Genomic DNA, 17,609 nt, shown 5'->3' on the forward strand with positions numbered 1-17,609 from the left:
AACTGTGCATGGCCACAGGAGGTAGGATTTTCTTAAATTCCCCTATATTTGGTTGAATACAGCAAAGTTTACCAAAACTTAGGCAACTCTGATTTAATTTGCCGTGAAGACAGATGATTTGACTTCCACCTAAGTTGAAATATTTAGAGATTCGACCACCATTTTTCATCCTCTAAAGCACTTGATCTAAACAGAAGGATTTTTAAAAAAACCTCATGCAGTGCAATGCACATATTTTCTTTTCCTGCAGGTTGGTTGAGGCACTGATTCCATATCTTAATCAGCTTTTCCCTCCTACAGTGATGACCTTTTTTGAAGATTGTGGTGCTCATCCTTCAAGGAAATCTGGACAGTTCAAAGAGGTCCATTTTCAGAGAATTCAGACTGAAACCAGAGATGAAATGGTGATTTGCACTGCTAGAGAATATATAAAACCTCTGTGGAATGTGTGTGAAAATCTCTCTTTTGTTCACTGAAATGTTCCTCTTTGATCCCACCCTCACATCTCCAGGGTTACCTCAGCTTTTTTAATAGAAAGGTTGGAAAATGTAATTGTGAGCAAGGGCTGAAGGGAAGAAAGAAAACCCAAATCCTGACTAAATTATACCAAATTCTCCTTGGCTAAAATATGGGCAAAAAACCCTAAAGTCTTCTAGTTCAGCTAATTTGCCTTTTTGTTGCCAATGCAAAACCTGCATAAATTGTTCCAAGGCAAGAATTCCTTTTTCTCACTCTCCCTTCCCCCCAATATTTATGATACAAAAGTCCCCCTTTTACTTGGTGTGAATTCATCCCAAATTGATCTGTCAATCATTTCTGAACAGGTGATGCAGGAGATGCTCACTGTGAAAAAGGTGTCAAATGGAAAAAGGTGTTAAATCTGTGTAATCAGAAGCTGAAACAGGAATCTGATCACAGGAACCTCAGTTGAGATGCTACAAAAGGGTTGTTATGGAGAAGTTTATCCATGGTGCAGTTTGGAGAACAGAGTTAGGAACTAGTATAGTTTCCAGTAAAACAAAGAGAACATTATGTAAATACATCCCCAGATTATGTACTTTATGCAAGCTTGATTGCATATTTTAATTACACTATAATCATTAAACATATCTTCTTAGTATAATTCTATTTTTTTTTAATTAAATCCCAAATTCTTGGTGTTAGACAAGAATTCTGATGTCACATTTGCAGTTCATTAGTCATAATTAAAATGTGCAGCTCGACTGGAGAACTAGAGAATATTTAATTTGAAAAAGGATTTTATTTCATTGCTTCTGTAACAAGCTAGTCTGGGTTTCTACAAATGAATTGTAGATGTAGCAACTACAGAAGTTCATTAAACAGGAGGATTTAGTTCCTTTTCTAACATGTCTATGGATATGATACATAAAATATTTTAAAAATCCCTGTGCTGTGAATGTTACAGACTTTTCTCCACCTCAGTCTCACAGGTTTTTTAAACAACAGAAAGAAGAAAACAATGAGGTATCAATGTTATATCAAAACTGTACAAATATAAAATGAGGTCTTATCTGTTTTTAACTACTGCTCTAATTCAGGCCAGGAAACAAGAGAGAAGCCAGCCTTAACTTGTCCACATTTGGTGACTTTTTATCCTAAACCAAACAAATATTCTGCCCAAGTACTTCTCAAAGAGTAAAAATGAATAAACAACACCAACAAAGAGGTGTTTGGGAAGGATGGTGATGAGTACATGCCTTGCATAGCAGAAATTTGATCTCTAGGGAAGATGTGTGTGATGAAAATTCAAGACATTAAATCTGCAGAATGGATTAAATCTGCAGACTGGATTTTTAATCTCTTATCAAGGACAGGATTGATAAGGAACAGTGAGAACATGATTTTTTTGGGATTCCTTCGGTTCCCTGTTGTGCCACCTGAAGAACTTGCAGTCCTGACCACAGGGTGGAAGTGTTTCAATAACCAGGGAACTGAGGAAGGGCAGGAGAGCATTTCTCCAGGGATATTTTCTCCACAGTTATGTTACACTTATTACACTCATATTTTATGGGAACCTCGTGTGTTCCTCTGCACCTTTTCTTTGGCCATTCTTAAAAAGGGGTTCAGTTGCCAAATCCTTCTGAATTCCAAGCAGTCACCCTGGAGAGCTGCTCACTGAGTCCATACAAAAGGTGTTCATGCAGCCAAACAATGTCTGGAGTAAATATGGAAAACTTGCTTCTCACGTGATGAACTTTCAAGCCAAACACTGATGTTTTTGTCACTCTAAAATGTGAAGCTGCTCCTGGATCTGTGTGCATCTGGTCTGGAGAATTTGGTGCTGTTTGTTTGGTGCATTGATGTTGATCCCCAAAATTCCATTTAAATGAATGTACAGTCAGAGCAAAGGGAAGAGGGAGAGCTACAAGCAACAGTAAAATTCAACACTTCAGAAACTGTCAGTAGAGCAAGAAGTTTACAGAGGTAACAAAAATAATTGCAGTTGTCTTTGATTTGGATGACAGAAAAGATGGAGATATCCTGCTCTATCAGAACTGATGAAGGAGATATATATATATTTATATATATTAATATACCACCAAACCACAAAAAACTATTTATCTCCTTCAGACATGATATATGGATTTCAACATGTGACTTTTTCATTGATGCCAATAAAATACTGTCACTAACAACATCCCTTGGTTTGAAATTCTATGTTTCTCAACATGCACTATGAATATAAAGGCTAATTTAAAAGTTAATATATATGATAAATATATTCTTTTCAGATATGTTTCTATACACTTGGATTAAAAGTTAAGTAGTTTTCAACATAAGGGATGTATATTGCAAAGAGGTTGTTTTAGTAATGAGATCATTCCATTGGAACCTAAGATTTAAACATAAATTCCCTCTTTTCAAATACAACTAATAATTTGCCAGATATGTAAGTTCTGTTTCATTATTAATAGAATTTGTAAGTGATAAAGTCATAAAATGATTACATTTAAAAATTTCTCTAGAGTAAAAGGACTGAAAATTTGCCCATTAAAACAAAGTTTCTGTGTGTAGTTTCTGTGGTGTAACATTGTATTTGACTCCATGGAGATAAAAACCCTCCAGCCCATCTTTTTCCTAAAACATGATGTCTTTTAAATCTTTTATCTCTTAGTTCCAGCTAAAAGTCATCAATTCCTTCTAGACTCACTTAAATTTCTCATCTATAATTCTTTTTTTTTTCCAAGACAGGTGATATTTTGAACTTTCCATTTGTAGAAACTCGATTGGGTTTTATTCTTATTATTTTATTTTTTTATTTTCAAATTGGAGTGAAAACCAGAGATTCAGGTTTGGGGATTTTTTATGAAATATAAGAGCCCCACTTTTAGTTTCAGTCTGCTTCAGTTTAGCTTTGGAATTCTTTGAGTCACTGCTTGAACCCTCTACCACCAATATTTGCAGTCCCAGTGAATATTTCACTACAGGCTCTGCTATAGAGATACAGCAAATATCTAATAGTCAATGCACTCATTAACTGAGTGACCCTTCTCATTTATCACTGGGAACTCATAAATATTTAGTTTACTTTCTATATTACCTGATAATTTAAAATAAATCACGTAGAGTCACAAGCTTTACCTTTATGTCAACTAATGCAAGAGCACTTACAGGAGAAAATTAATTGTCATTAAAACAACACCACTACTACTACTACTAATACTACTAATAATACTAATAATGCTAATAATACTATTACTACTAATTCTAATGATATTACTACTACTGTGTTTGATATGATTGAAATGATCAGTTTATAGGATCCCTGTCTAACAGAAATAAATCCATAGGTAATTCAGGACATCTCAGAGATTCTGCTGGGATTGGATTTGTTCTGGGAAACCCATGGAAAGTGGAGAAATTTCTTCTGGAAGCCCCATGCCCGGGATGTGCCCAAAGCCCACGGCTCTCACACATGAGGACACTTCAGTGACACTTTTCCACGATGATTGCAGAGCTCTTGAGCCACAAGGAGGGAGAAAATAACCCCACCCTGCCCTGGACCTTCTTGGATATGTTGCTTTCAAGCTAGTTCTGTGCAAATTTAAGCTCCAGCTGCTCTCCAGGACAAACTATCAAGTAAATTTTATGAAATACTGCAGCATTTTTCAAAGTAGCAGGTAGATAAAACCATCTGTCATACGAATATGACACTGTGCACACAGAATGTCTTTGATAACTATGGTGATAATTCAGTTTTCTCATTTGTCTGGCAGGAGTTTTTGCAAAGGTGTGACAAAAATCCTCCATAGAGAATTCCTCTGGTTAATCTGTGTCTTTATCACTAGTGAAGTGGTGATATTTCCTTTATTGTTTTTGTGCCATTTCCAGGTTTTTCTCTTCAATGACTGTGGAGAAACGTGGAGTAACTTCAGAAACTTGTGCTGATTTACTCTGAAATTGAGGCAGTTTTTTAAAAAGAAATAAATTTGGGTTTCTTTTAAAATCTACACCTATTTAAAAGTGTATTTTCAATCATAAAATGATTGATTTTTTAAAATTAGATTACCCTTATTCATACTAATAATCTTACAAATTGTTACAACTGTTCTCATGTCTAATTGAACTAATTGTACAGGGATTGTCTTTTTAAATTTAAATGAATTTTCCTCTTCCTGAAACTAAGAATAAATTGCAGTGACCCAGGTTGTTGAAATTTTCCTTGTAATGGGTTTTAGACCCTGAATTATAGTTAATATTTGTTTCTATTCTTCTAATAAAGCAAAAAAACCCACCTTTCTAAGTATAAATATGATTTAATATCCTGTATTATAGTTTCAGCTGGGTTTTTTTGCAGTGCAATGTGATCACAGTGCTCTAATAAGGTCTCTGAGCTGCAAGTGTATCTGAAAGCAGGACTTTCATAAAGATTCATCTGCTTTCTTGCCACTGATTTTGGTGACAATCGTGCTGTTGCTTCACAACAAGAGTCCTTTGGTCACAGCTGTAATCTGGGAGGGTCATATATTGAAAGTGGATCAAAACCCTTTTTCACCCCTGTTTAACACACTGCACGTTGTGTTTTGTGAATTTGTTATTTGTTATTTTTAAAACCTAAAAATTCTAAAATTAGTCCAAGCACACGCAGAAGAGCAGAAGAGAAGAGGCTGTTTTTACTTCCTTCACTAGTTTGAATTAGGAGTAAACCAGCACAAGTTTCTTAAGTTGCTCCACAGTCATTGAAGAGAAAAACCTGGAAATGGCACAAAAACAATAAAGGAAATATCACCACTTCACTAGGGATAAAGACACAGATTAACCAGACAAATTCTCTATGGAGAATTTTTGTCACACCCTTGTCCATTTCCTACAGAGAGAAAAATCAGTGTCTGGATGAAAAAATGAAGAGCAATTCCTAAAAAAAAAAAATAAACAAGGCAATTTCTGATCTTTTTTAGAGATAACAGGAAGCCACACATTTACAGTGCTGGCAATTGTGTGGATACAGCAGCTTTCTAAAGGTGAAAAATATCTGGATCACACATTAATCTGTTCCTGCTTTCAGACTTTTTGCTTAGTTTTGTGTAAAAGTTTGCACTGGAAAAAAAAAAAGGAGGGGAAAAGGGCAAACTTTTGTCTTTTCTCATGAAAATATGGAGGTTTGCTCTGCTGTGGTCGGGAAAACACAAGTCAAGTAATTAATTTGAAACTTTTCTTTGCATATAGTTGGGTCAAAGGAAGATGATTATGTTCAGCAAGGAGTACAAGTGAGGACATATATGAAGAGAAGATGACTCACCATAAATAATATGGTGAGTTATGTTTATTCTCTACTATCAGATGTTTAACTTTGGGGAAGAGAGAGAAGTCACAGTCCTTCAGATGAGTTACCTGAACTTTCATGGACAAACCCACTATTTTTTGCCTCTCAAGTGCAGAAAATTATTACCACCAGTGTTTCGACAACGAAAAAAATATATTTTTATAATTAAATAAAATTAGATTCTTTCTGGGATGTGTAAGACATGAACTGCTTAAAATCTGATTTGGTAAATAGTTGAATTATTATTTCTGGAAGAAGAATGTGCAGGTGGCTCAGATTTGTTGCTCAGACCTTGTGGTGATGATTAACCTGTTAGGTTTTAAACTCAAATTTCCCCTTGGGCAGACTGCTGTCCTTTCACAATTACAGACAGACTCCAAAGGTGAAAGAAGGTTATTTCTGGACAAACTGGTGTTCCTATGGGAATTAGCCTTCCTATGATGTTCCTGTGGGAATCAGCCTTTGCATTAGGTGGTTTTTGGTCTTCAACGACACAAAATAAAGACTTTGTGTCTCCAGAGTAAAAGCTGGGCATTCAAAACCCAGATTTTGTACAGGTGTAAAGAGGGAGTAAGACAGTACAGGTGGAGCAGCTGACCTCTGTCAAGGGGTCCTATTTTTCTGACAGGAGGCAAATGAGACATGGAGGTGTGAAAAATCCACAGGACTCTGCACTTTCCATTTTCTTCTCGCTGTGTTTGCTGACTCCATCAAATGCTGCATCTTAATATCACTTAAATTTTTCCATAACATCAAAAGTACTATAGAAAAAATAAATGTTCTCCTCCTCTAGAATGATACACTTGAAAAGTACATTTTTGTTTCTCCTGTGATATCTCTTTTGAATACAATTTGGAACTATAATGCTGCAAGTGAAAATATAATTTATTGATAAAATGTTGAATTAGTGACAGGAAAAATGAGTGCTGCTTGACTAAGATGGACCTGATGAGAAGTGGTGAGTCTGTCATTAGATCCTTCAGGAGAAAACTAGACTTTGTTTTATTTACAAGGGATTGATCAGCAGTGTTTTTCAAACCTGTGGTATTTATATTAGTTTACCAGCACAACGGGGTCGTTTAAGAGCTCTGTCTCAGTGAAAGCAATATCCTAATTATTGCCAAATCACTGCAATTGCCTGCTGACACTTGTGCCATTGTATTCTCATCAGGCCTGACCTCACACTCTGCAAGGTCTGCCCAAATGTTGACTGAATTGGTCATTTATTGATCATCCCTTCGTGCTAATGCAGTGCAACATTTCACATGCAATTGAGATGCTGATTAATTCAGAGCAAGGTGGCAGATTGATTCCCACAGGAATCTGCTGGAACATACATTACATTACCAGAAACAAGGATATTGTGGGGGGGAGAAAAAAATAAAGGTGTTGAACTTTGCATTTAGAGAAGGTATTTGTGATATTTATTGTCCTCTAGTCTTCCAAACACAATCAGTTCTTTAACTGCACCAGTATTTAAAGAAACTCACAAATGTTGTGTAGAGGAGTTTCAGGTAAATCCTGAATAATAAAAACCAAAACTAACTACCTAAATAAATGACAGATTAAATCTTTATAGACTGTGAAGATAGTAGATAACATTGAATGATAAAAGCCTACTTCTCTGAGCATTAACAGGAAGTGACTTTCCAAGCTTTCTTGTCTTTCATATAGTGAAAATATAACCCCCACCCAGCTATTTTCAAGGCAACAATGTTAAACAAAGACAAAAAAAAGTTTAGTATGCAGTGCACAGAGCCTTAGATAAATTGCCTTCTGCTTTATTTGGAAAATGGTCTCGAAATGCTGCTCGAACCGAATTATTTTACTATCTGTTTTTCAAACATCTGCTTTAATTGAACTCTGGGGATACGGGGACCCAACTTCTAATTTACTGTGTCGTTGAGTAAAAGGAATTTAAAATCTTATATATCTGCTACATTTGGTTGTTTTGAAATAAATTATCTATTACTTCTGCAGGCAGGTTCTCAAATATCGACTCACAAATACACACACACATCATATTATATATATTTTCAAAAGAATATGCTGTAAACCAGAGTGATTTCCACTGTTTCCATAGTTAGTAATTTATGCAGAGGTCTCAGCAGTTTATTAGGAGCAAACTATGAAAGGCACCGCAAGGAAAAATGTGGGTTTCTAAACTGATGAAAATCTGTGCAGAGTTACTTTGTTGGTGGAATGTAACGGTATTAATTTATATTATATTTATATTAATTTTACAACTACCTCTGAAAGAATTATCAATGACAGTTTTCCTTCCTGCTGGTTGGTGTTTTGGTTTGGGTTTTTTTAAATTACTAATTCTACTGATAAAATTATTAACTATTACAGTTATTTACTGTTAAGATTACTATTAAAATTACCCAAAGCAGGTGAGTTTTCATTAAAATTTTAATTTCATAGAAACATGGATTCAGGAATTGCTGCAGAAGAAAAGATATGGACTTATTTCAATTTGCACCAAATTGCACCAAATTCAGCTCCACAACTACCAGCCCTTAAGATTATTCAGTTGACTTTAATTATTTTTCTTAACTTAACCAGATTGAAAAGACATTAACTGTGAAATCAAAAGCCAAATGGCAGATACTAATAATTTTTTACAAATTAAATCCTCTTCTGTGTTATTTAAATGATGATCATTGATTTAATCTTCCTTTTTTCTTAATTGAATTCACAATTAAGAAGCTTCCAAAGATCTTGTGGCTTGATGTTTCAGAAATCTTAGTAACAAGTGGGTTTAAGGCAACAAGTGGGATTTAGATGAAGGTTGGATTGGATGACCTTGAAATTCTTTTTCTTCCTTTCTGGGTCTGTGATTCTGTCATATATTTTCATTTTGTGAACAAAGATAGGGAAATTTGAACTTGATTTAGTGGTAGTTTTCCTTCCTATACAGTATAAATAATCACATTCACTGAAAGGGAAGATCCAGAATATCTATTGCTGTAATTCCTTGGAATTATTTGCAGGCAACAGGCTGCACAAGTGGCCTGTTATAAAACAAAATCCTATTAATTAACTAGTTAGACTTTGTGCTTGCACTTTTAAAACCATAATTCACCTATTAAGTCACCTTTAAAAGACCAGGTTAGAGGTGTGTTAGTCTGGAACTGAAGTTAATCTTTAGGCCTGAATGCCATTAAAATCAAGTGCTTAAAGGAATATTTAACAGAGGTGCCTGTGTTGGGGTCACTGGTGCTCCTGGATTGCATTAGTGTTTCAAGGAGCTGAATTCTGATCAATTAAACACCATCAGCACAGGCAAAAAAAGGGAAGTTTTTAAATTAAAAGGTCAATTTAAGTGTTGCCAGAGGTGCTGGTGAAGTCACACTTCTGAGTGCCCCTTGAGGGAGATGTTTTGGCAGTGGTGGGACTCAAATATAAAGAAATTCCATGGCTGCTATTGCATGGGAATTACAAAGGAATTAATTACGACACTCTTGTCTTTAAGAGGCACATGATTAATATATTCGCTCTCAGTAATGTATTTTGCTTATTATAATAATGTAATAAAGTAATAGAAGTGCTTTTATTTATGAATTTACTAGAAAATCCTAGAAATGACCATTTTTATGCATAATTACATCCACTACAAGCTGGAACCTTGAACAGCTCTGACAATGGAGGAAGGAAAAGGGTCACTTTTACCTGTATCTGAAATCTCTTTCACCTAAAAAAATAGCTTTATTCTGCTCTTTTGTGGTGTTCTGCAAATCAGGGTTTTATTACAAGTGAAACAACAGCCACACATGTGGTAGGAGAAAGGATATAAAAGTATTAGGGATCTGTCCAGATATACAAATGTTGATGAATACAGCAAATAATTAACCAGTGGCTCATTTTTATTTATTAATTCTTTATGACAGTTAAACACTGCTTGGGTGCTTTGTTTCTCTTTATTTGTAAATCACTTCTGAGTGTCCAGAGAGGTGTGTAAATGTTGGATTTATAGAGCTCTGCAGCTCCAGCTGCAGCTACTCTTGTCCCTGGCAGTTCCATGTGGCCTGTGGGACTCTGGTTTTCCATCAGGAGCTGTTGCTCCTTGGTCCAGTTGGGAAACTGGAATAGGGACAGGCATTATATCATGGGAAATTCAATCTCTGTGTCCAGTCCTCACTGAGGTAAATACTGATGATGTGGGGTAATGGTAAAAACAAATAAAGAAATAATAAATTCTCACACTGCTCTGAGTGAAATGTGGATTGAAATAACTTTAACATCCATTCTTTTGAACACTTAAAGTCAAATCTGTAGTGTTTCTCCTCTGGTGTCAGCAGAACTATATGAAGGAGATATTTTTTCAAGATGTCTTTTTATTAAACAATAATTCTGTTCTCCTTCAGCTCTGCCTCACTCAGGATCTCCAGAGATGGGACTGACCAGTACAAAAATTTTGTATTTCTGACAGTGGCCACTCCCAGTGATGGAGGAAATGTTGGTGCAAAGGGTTCTGCTGAAGAGCAGGTGAAAATACTGATCTCAGGTAAAAATGCCAAAAAATGCAGAGTGTGTTGAAGTGGGAGAAGGGAAGCCCACAGGCCACACAACTGCTCCTGGCTGATCCCTTTGGAAATATCTGCTGGGTGTTCAAATGCCTGGGGTGAAAAGACTTACAGCTGTTTTACACACTCTCCTCTTACATAACTCACATTGTTGCTGGAGCAGCTGTCCCAAAAAATTCAAATTGTCACCACACCACAGAGCTTTTTGTTAAAATTGCCCTGCACATCAAGAGGCCCCCACTGACAAGGCCTGATGGTGGCCACAAGAACCTCCTTTCTTTCCTTCATTTTCTATTTGTCAGCCCAGATCCATTGACTGAAGAAAAGAAATTGGGTCTTTAAAACCACAGGGTGATTTTCAGGGCCTGACTGAAGTATCACAGGATTACACCACGGAATGTTCTGAGTTGGAAGGGACCCACGAGGATCACAGAGTCCCACATGGTCCACACAGGGATCAAACCCTCAACCACCCTCACACCAACCCTGGTGTTGTGATTTGCCCTTGTACAAATGCTCATAAAGAATTTTAGGGTTGGCAATTTATGCCAGCTGCTGGGTACTACAAAACAATCTATTTTTAGTTGTTTATTTTGCATAAATAAACACATGTATTTAATGTAAAACCAATAAATAATATCCTCTGGTTCTAAAGAAGTTGAAGCAGAGAAACCATATTGCAGGGAACAGTTGCTCTCTTCTGATTTTATATTGATTTAATACTAACTTTGTGCTTTTGCTTTGAAACAGAAACTACAAAAATATCTCCCAAGCCAAGCAAAAGGCAAAAAATTTATTGCTAAAATTTATTTTAGTGTTTAATACTTAGATTTTGTCCTGACCTTTCTCCCACAGACTCCTTCTCCACAGTGCTCATCCCACAATGTGTCTATTAATATTAAACATATACTTTTGGGCACTCAGGCAGCCTCAGCAGGTTTTATGGTTATAAGCAAAGAGATTAAACTGTTGTTTATCCACCCTTTGCAGATTATTTGCTGTTTTTCTAATGTTAGGTGCAAGTCATACCTTACATTTCCTTCCTCATTTCCCAGGCCTAAGGGTATATGAACACCATCAAGTCAGAACCCAGACATACATGCTTTGAAAGTAACTTTCTATCTTTTCCCCACACCCCATCTCTATTTAAATTTCCTTTTAGATACAGTTAAATCCATAACATAAAAAATTGCTTCTAAAAACACTTAAAATTGGTGGTGGCTGGTAGTAAATTTAGACACTTCTCACAAAATCCCCAAACTTTAAAAAATTGGTCATTTACCTCTAATCTGGTCTCACTTAAGAAACATGTTTTCTACTGGAAGGAGACTTCAAACAGAGCACAAAAGTTTTGGTTTAGGTTTTATTTGTTTACTTTTTTTTACTTTTTCTAGAATATTTTGATTGAGTATCTGTTTGGAGGCCAAGTACAAGTTTAATTACACTGTTTTACTGCTAAAAATCCACTGGGGCAGATTCATGAACCAATTACCTCAATTGCCCTGTGGCTCCTTTTAGATGTAGTAAATACTTTCACTTTTTAACTACTGCTTGTGCTGTAATGAAGCAGATGGATTTCAGTGCTCTGAACCAGTGGTTAATTTTCAGGGTTTTTTTTTTCCTTTTAGTCTCAGTAAACTAAGCAGGGAGAGCTATTAGCTGGTTGTAGAAGCTTCTTGCACATCTGTCAAATTAAATGGATATTTGAGCATTGCAAGTGCCCAGTTACAAGTTTTCAGGCTGTGTATGAGCCACCAAATTAAGTGAAGATTGGTAACAGTTGATAATCATCAGTATTTAATATGACTCTTGTATTTGTAGCTATTTTTTTCATATTTAATTGATTTTCAGGCAAATCATTTTCTCAGCTGAGGTGGTGGACAACAACAGCAACCTAAGAAAAATAAACTTGAGGTGTGGTTGTTGTTCTTCAGTGTAATTCCTGAAGATGGAAGAAATAATTTGGGTACCACAGATCAAAGGTGGTCCACGGTGCCAACCTTCTTCCATCATTTTTATACAAGCAAACTGAAATCTGAGAGCTGGTTATTTCCTCTTGCACAACAATTTTGGTTCTTCCAGAGAAAATAAATCAACATTTCTCTAGTAAAGTTATTTCTAGATACTTTACTATTTCATAAATATAGAGGGCAATTTTCATTACCTGCATTAAGGCTGAGAAATAAAAAAAATAAAGTTTATAGCAAACAGGTTTTTAGTTAAATGTTGGCCCAGCTGGAGCAGGGGATTGGACAAGGTGAAATCCAGAGTTGCTTTCCAACCTCACTAATTCTGTGATGCTGTAAAATAGTGGATTATGAAAAACTATGACTTTTTTTTTTCCCTTAGAATTGAAAGTGATTAATTTCCTTAAAAATGATCTGTGATTCCTATTTTTGGGGCTTGCACAATGTACCAGTTCTACCCGTGATGGGAAGCGCTGGGGTCGAAATCATGAAAAAGTCAAGCCAGCATCATCTTAGACTTAAAAGGTGAGATTTATTTAAGACTGGTCATGTGTCATTTCTCCTGCTTTCCATTTGACTGGTTAGTGCATTTAAAATGAATATAACCTGAATTACAGAAAAATGATAAATAATACAGTTTATATCCCACTCTCCTTGGTCGCACGAACAGTCCTAAGTGCCCCCTGGCTTTGTGTGTGTCTGGAATACGAGGATATGTTTTGTCTCCTTACTTTTAATTGAACAATTTACAGTAAAAAAGGGCTTTGATGGCTCCTGGTGATGTTCCTACTGAGTAATTATGTCTTGAGTCTCAAGGGATAAAGCAGCAAACTGGAACATCCCTAATGGCATCCGAAAGGTGAAGCTGGAATTTCTCAGAATTAAGGTTTAACTATAAATTCTATTTTTTTAAATGCAACAAAATGTGATAAGAAATTAATTAAAAAGTAACAAGAAAATTTTTGGAGATGCATGTGGAAAAAGAATGTATGTTCAATATGCATCCATACACAATTATACACTAAACACAATTACAACCATTTTAGAATTGTCACTACCAGAGTAGTTTTCTTTTCAAAACTAGGCTTATTTAGTTAAAATTAAAAAAAAATAAATAAATTTTGGCTCAAATATACTTCAGTTCCAGAATAGCTGTTAAGTATGAGTATGGTAGGATGTCCTTTATTACACACTGAATTCTCTTTAATTGCTTTTAGTCTGAATGAAAAAATAGAAATGAAAGACAATGAAAGGATAACCTTTTCCTGTAAGCCTGACACGGAATAATTTGCAATCTCCATTCCCCACTGCACTGCTGGAATGATCAGGCTTTGTTTGTTTGAATTTAGTATTTATGATTATAAATTATCTAGTCATAACTGAAGGCATTTGCATAAGAAAATTATCTTCCATCAAGTAGGATTTTACTGCATGTGTTTTAATACTGTAACAGCCTGTTAGCACTGAGATAATTAAAGGGATACTGTAAACTCTAATTTAGTCTAAAAGTAACACAAAAAAAAAGAAAAAAAGCTGTTATGGAACTTGTAATTATTCCTAAATATTCTCATAAACTGAAGGGGCAAGCATTTAAAGGAATTTAAAACTAAAAGAGCTAAAATAAATAAAAATAACTAAAAGCAGCTACTGCCTCACTAAAACCAGGGAAATTATAGAATCATAGAATTGTTAAAGCTGGAAAAGACCTTTAAGATCATCAAGTCCAGCTGTCAACCACCATCACCATGTTCAGCACTAACCCATGTCCCCAAAAGCCACATCTACACATCTTTAAATCCTGCAGGGGTGGTGACCCCACGTGCACCACAGGAGGGAATGGGATTAGCTAAATTCTGTGCCCTTTACCCATAACTGCTTGGAAAGGTGCCCCAAAGTATTTTCCTGAATCAAGTCCTAATCCCTACTTTTTTTTTTTTCCACTGGATGCCCAGCTGAGAGTGGGAATTCCACTTTATAAAGCTGGGAAATATTTACTTTTTAACTCAATATATTTTTAAAGCCCTTCCCAAAACTCTCTCGAGCTAATGAAGCTCACTAGCTGGGGATAAAAAAAAAATCATTTTATTGCTTTTTCTCCTCGGTTGTTTATTTTTGTCTTGTAGGAAGGGAAAATATCTTAATCTTATTGCTGTGGTATTTCTCTGGAAAGAAGTTAATCTTTGAGCTTTGCCCCTCCAGACCTCTCTTGAAAAAATCTTTAATCCTTATATGAGTCCTAGTGCCATGGTACCTATCAAAGAGACATTATATCAAGTCAGACTCCTCCAGCATCAGTCATTAAAGGAAATATAGCACAGGAAGGCTGAGGATTCACCTTTTGGTGCCAAAAGTAAAATTGTTGTGCAGTTGTTATGGTTTGTTATTGTAAATGAAACACAAAATCACAGAAGGTTTGGGTGGGAAGGGACTCTAAAGATCAACTCATTCCACCCCCTGCCATGGGCAGGGACACCTTCCACTAGCCCAGGTTGCTCCAAACCCTGTCCAACCTGGCCTTGGACACTTCCAGGGATGGGGCAGCCACAGCTTTCCTGGCAACCTGTGCCAGGGCCTCCCCACCCTTCTAGTGAAGAACTTCATCCTAATATCCAAGCTAAATCTTCCTTGGTTCATCTTAAGGCCATTCCCCTTGTTCTGTCACTTTTTGCCCTTGATAAAAATGTCCCTCTCCAGCCTGTGAGTCTCTTTAGGTACTTATGCTTATTCTTATATAATTAATAATTATATCAGGACAGCATGAATCTATTCACATATCTCAGGATTGAATTTTGGAGTCACCAAGGTTATAACTGCTTTCCAGAGATCTCCAACCCAGAGCTGGGTGAGCTTTGAGTAGGAAATGTAGCTGCAGCTACTTCAGTCTGCCTGGCACTGCTGTGATGTCTGTGCTGGGACAGAGTTTGCACTGAGATTTGGAGTCTTTAAACCAATTTTTGATCATAAAACAGCCCCTCACTTCTTACTTGTGCTTATACATTCCCGATTTAGATGTGTGATAGATAATACCCACCTCTGTTTCCACTGCAGTAAATGAGGAGATGGTGAATGAGAAGCTCCTCTGAGTGCAGAGATTTTTAGCTCTTGAAATAAGATCTGGGACTTCATAAAAGTCATATTGTTTTCTCACTTTTCCATCTTCACCAGTTTCTTTTGACTTTTCAGAATGGTCACTGTGAATTATCATGCATGGCAGGTAAATGCTGCTGGTGCCCTGTTCTTCTCAGATTAATAATGCCATAAGTCATCATAAGTCATTAATAAGTCATAATGCCATAATTTCCATAAATTGTGTTCTTTTGGCTGTAGAAAGAGTGTGGACTGCAATGTTGGCAGTGATCACTGCAGCAAATGCCTCTGCCTTATGTAAAGGGAGCTGAAAGGAATAAATGGGATAGAAACAGGTTAGTTGTGTGATAATTAAACAAGAATTTACTCCAAAGCAGTCATTTTTGTGATCAATATACTTGCTTGTAAAGGGCAAATATACAAGTATTCTCTTATTTTATTAATTAGGCAAAAGCAGACTTGTCTCTCTCTCTCTGTGTTGATGGAGTGAATTAAGTGCTATGAACAGGGGAGAAAAGTGGTGTAATATATGGATAAGTAACTGGTAGGAAAGGGAGATGAAATGTTCTATTAAAGATGTTACAATCCCCTCTCATTTTATTGCTACTGTGCAAATGCCTCAGAGGTGCATACTAACAACAGTGAATATAAATTCCTGTGCTGGCCCTGGGTGATTATCTGAGCAGCCTTTTTCAGTAATTGTCCTGAGATTCCCATCCCAATCAGCTCCCTGCACTGCGAGCAAAGCTCAGCTTAATATTTTCATTTATATCTTCAGATTTGCTTTAAGTACGAGGAACTTGCCTTAAAAATGATCTCAAAACCTGTGCTGAAGGTTGCACAGGTGGTTATTGCTCAAGGCAGAACCATGGTATCGATCAGGTATTCACTTCTCAGGGGTTTGGGCTTTTTAACACTCAGATTAAATTTTCTGATGATGTTCCTCAGTAAAGAGGTAAAACCACAGAAGTATCTTTTCCTGTTTTTTGTTTGGTTGGTTGGTTTGTTACTTTATTTTAGTTTGTTTTTTTTTTAATGTCTATTTCTAACTTAATTAATCAAAGTGTGGTTAACTAAGAACGAATGAAGAAGTTCTAAATTTTACATTAGTTCTTTATTTAGGATGTTTTATTCTAATAATACTATCAAAGAATCACAGAATGGTTTGGGTTGTCAGGTACCTTAAAGTTCATCTCATTCCAACCTCCTGCACAGGCAGGGACACCCTCTACTAGACCAGGTTGCTCCAAACCCCATCTATCTACTTTCCAAGGTCTGGATTTTACAAGGATTGGATTAAAAGCTCAAACTGCTTTAAAAGTTCCTCAAACAAAGGTGGTTAAAGATCTATAAGTTCTTGAAAGTACTTCAGGAATACCAGGATTATTTATGAGCGTTGTGGGATGGTGTAATTTGGTGTCACCTGGAAAACAAAATTACATCACCACTTAAAAACTTCCTAGAGAACCAATTTCCCTCTTCACAGCAAAATGTATTTCATACAGGTTTTGGTTTTTCTAAATTAGATACCTGGAAGCAGAATTTAGCCTGGAAAAGTTTTCAGTGGGTTATTTGCAAGGAAGTCTCCCCATGAGCTGGTTGGATCAGAGGACCTTCCAACTTCAATTGTCTTGTGATTCTGTGTGAGGGACAAGAAAAGTAAATATATGTCATTGGTTTTTTATCATTCAGCTGTGACTTCACTGCCATAAAGATGCACAGCATTTAGGTGCTCATATTCACTGGCACTGGAAAGACTCTTTATTAAATTCAAAATTAAAAAACAGCCAAAAAGAAGAAGAAACCTCTCAAAGTCCCCCGACAATACATTTTATGAATTGCTTAATCTAAACAATCATTCCTATGTATTTATCTTAATCTCCCTATTTCTGATTTCACCAGTGACATAATGATGCTTCAGTGGTATTTTCTCTTTATCCATACATTCCAAACAAGTTTTTTTGAACACTTCAGGTTTTGTGAGCTTTTAAAATTTTACCCTTGATTTTCCCTTTTGCTAACTCTCCACTGAACAGAATTCTTTAAATATTTCACTTTCATCCTAAGACCCAGTCACCATTTCTTTTGCAACTTAAAAATATTATTTCCAATAATTCTTCTCCTCTTTACTTTTGCATTCATCCACTCACATCAGAGGTCACTCCCTTGACCTCCTCAGCATTTTATGATGTATGTATTCTCTCGGATTCTTTCTGTCCTTTGATCATTGATCACTTTTCC

This window comes from Neopelma chrysocephalum, unplaced genomic scaffold (genome assembly GCF_003984885.1).
Source record: "Neopelma chrysocephalum unplaced genomic scaffold, ASM398488v2 Primary Assembly neopelma1_69, whole genome shotgun sequence".
Taxonomy (NCBI): domain Eukaryota; kingdom Metazoa; phylum Chordata; class Aves; order Passeriformes; family Pipridae; genus Neopelma; species Neopelma chrysocephalum.